The sequence below is a fragment of the Bos indicus x Bos taurus genome, chromosome 2, assembly GCF_003369695.1.
Source record: "Bos indicus x Bos taurus breed Angus x Brahman F1 hybrid chromosome 2, Bos_hybrid_MaternalHap_v2.0, whole genome shotgun sequence".
Lineage (NCBI taxonomy): Eukaryota > Metazoa > Chordata > Mammalia > Artiodactyla > Bovidae > Bos > Bos indicus x Bos taurus.
In genome coordinates, this window is record NC_040077.1 from 24,694,134 (window position 1) to 24,697,230 (window position 3,097).

A 3,097-nucleotide genomic window follows, 5' to 3' on the forward strand; every position below is an offset into this window, starting at 1 on the left:
GAAACCTCTTGGCGTTTTCGACGCTGACCAGAACCATACTCATGCAAACTGTCACTGGGCTGTTACTGCCACCATCCCCACTTTGGGCAAATCAAATGCAAAAAAGAATGGGACAGGTCCTGCCGAAATAAAATGGGAATGCTTGTGACTCAAGGTACATGGTAATTTTTTTTAAGTTTCAGATTTATCAGTTTAAGTGGAAGATAAACCAAAATCTAATTTTTTTTTTTTTTGAGGCTGGAATTAAAAGGTTTTATTAGGGGTATACACGGCACCGCTACTGTTGATAAGACACTTGTACACTGTGATGCTCTTTATTATGGAAGCTATATAGTTCTGTACTGTAATCAGGCCATTTATAGATAATGACACTTTGGGGATTTGTCTAACCCCTTAAGCTAGATATCAATGAAGACTGGTATACAGGTCATCATTAACAAGCATGTTTACACTTAATCCAATGTTATGGTCTTCATTTATTCCAATTGTGCTTCCTTTGGCAGATGGCTATTATGTTTTACTTTAGTACCATATTGTGGATGCCAGAGAACTTGCATTTGCCAAGGAATAATCTCCTGAGATGCAATGTCATGAAGGAGAATAGTGTAGTCTAACTCGATGAAGTCATCATTTCTTTGCACTTGCTTGACAGTTTGAATTTTTGCCATTTTATACCATGTATTTTCAGTAGAATTTTGCCATATTATATAACCACTGGCAACCCAGGCTAAATGTCGAACTGGCTTCATTTCTGGAGGTACATTTCCAAAACTGTCTGGAATATTTTGTGCGTCTAGTGGTTCCTACATGGATTTGAGTCTTTGATAAAATGTGTTATCTTCTTCATCTGGGTTTTTTCCAATTTCTCCTTCAAATGTTAAGTTGACTTCTGGTGCAGTATCTTGTCCCGTTGGACGGTACAGTACTTCAGCTGTGCAGTTCACTGTAACTTCTTTTTGGATAATTTCTTCCACAGAAAATTTAAGGCGGTACTTATGTCCTCTTCCTGGAATATCCTCCAGGCTGGCTTGTTCGACTGTCTGCACCAGAAACACCTTGTGGGGAGTCCCCTGCTGGTAGTTGATGCAGCTCTCTACCACTGAGGCCGCCCTGGTGGCCGGGTAGTGGGTCGGAGGGATTTCCATTCTTGCTGAGTGTTGGCTGGGCTTGCGAGCGTCTGCGTCCCCGTCCCCGTCCTGCCTCCCAAAATCTAATTTTAAAAAATGTCCCAGAGAGATGGAAGGGATGAAAGGAGGGAATCGTAATAGAAGCCAGACATTTCCAAAGTTACTTAGATATTTGACTTTGGAATCAGGTAAATGTTTTACATGATTAAAATAACATGAAAATAAATGAAATTAATAAACCCAATTGTGGATTGAGTGGGTGGCTTAACTACACAGAGAACTATTTTAAAGTATTTTAAAAATAATAATTTGACTGAAATGTACCCTAATACAAAAGAACTGTAAAAATAAACAAACTTGAATTTTTCCAGCAGTTATATTGCTAATGATAATATTGATACAGATATTCTAAGCTATTATGTATGTAATAAGATAAATAAGTCATTGTGTTCTTTAGAAGCCAAGATTTTCAACATAAAAGAATTATAAAATATGAGAAGTAAAAAATATGCAATCCTAAATTTGAATTAGAAGTATAAATGCAAGACGCATTTTCTATTAAAAATTATTTCCTAGTTCCATCTACTGGAAAGGCCTAGGAATAATGATGAACCCAGTCTCACTGGTCTATTCTGGCACCCAGCCTGCAGTCTCTAAATACAACTTCCAACCAAAAGCAACTAAGGTCTCTCGGGGAAACAGCTAATTAATTGGGTCAGGAAATGATTGTGACAAGCTTGGGATACCTTGTTAGGAAATCAGGACACTATGAAAAATTACTGGTGTCATGACAAAAGGATTCAAAAGCCAATATGAAGAGACTCTGTAGGTTACAATAGAGACAATTCAAGCATCAAGATGAATATCTGCAATGAAACGAAGCACACTAAAACCAATAAGTTTCATCTTTGGAGAATGCTGGGAACCTAATCATTTTTCTGGAAAAAAAAAAATCAAGCTTTTATTCTGACTTCCCTGTATTAATTACACCTCAGACAATCAAATTGTTGATGAGAGAAACCTTTACTTGATAGATTTAGGCTAGTAAATGAAGAAGGGATGATAGAATATGATCATTTTACCACCCTCTAATGAATTTGTGGATGTAGGTTACCTTCTCAGTGGGCTGCTGACATTACAGAAACAACCAGACATTTTTCGCCCCCTAGTGGAAGCTCACCATTATGAAGTATTCTTGATAAACAGCTAAGTCGCTTCAGTCGTGTCCGACTCTGTGCGACCCGGTAGACGGCAGCCCACCAGGCTCCTGAGTCCATGGGATTCTCCAGGCAAGAGTACTGGAGTGGGTTGCCATTGCCTTCTCCTCTTGATAAACAAGCAAACCCAAATCCAATACAACGGCAATTAACAATGTATCTATATTTCAATTTCAATTAACCTAACTTAAATTTCAATTAACCTCTATGTGCTGTCCAATATGGTAGACACTAGCCATTTGTGTCTATGTAAATTTAAATTAATTAAAACAAAATAAAATTATTCAGTCCTTCAGTCACATCACTGCAGATACAGATGCAGATACAGAATGCAGATATAGAACATTTCTATCATCATAGAAAATTTTGTTGGACAGGGCTGAAAGTGTAACTACTAGTTTACAAGAAGTACAGGAAATAGAAGAACACGATTCACACAATGTGAGGATTCAACCACCAAATCCAGAAAGTTGGAAACTCTATTGAGACAGATGATCTAGGTGTTTCAATTAATAAATGACAAAGGGGAACGGGGGGTGGGGAGGGAGAGCCTATAGTTTAAAAGAGACAAAAAAAACATCAACCAAATGTAAAGTATGGATCTCATTTGAACACTGACTGTATATTTGATGATACTATGAAAGTAGTATTATCTTTTAGTGTTAGTGACATTATGGTTATATCTAACACATAATTATGTTTGAGAGATATATCTGGTAATGTTCATGGAAGTAATGATTTAATGTCTAGATT

At 37.1% G+C, this 3,097-nt stretch overlaps 1 pseudogene; it reads right to left on the minus strand.

Moving 5' to 3' along the window:
* Positions 1–298: 298 nt before the first annotated feature.
* Positions 299–1,199, minus strand: LOC113880837 (annotated as a pseudogene).
* Positions 1,200–3,097: the final 1,898 nt, after the last annotated feature.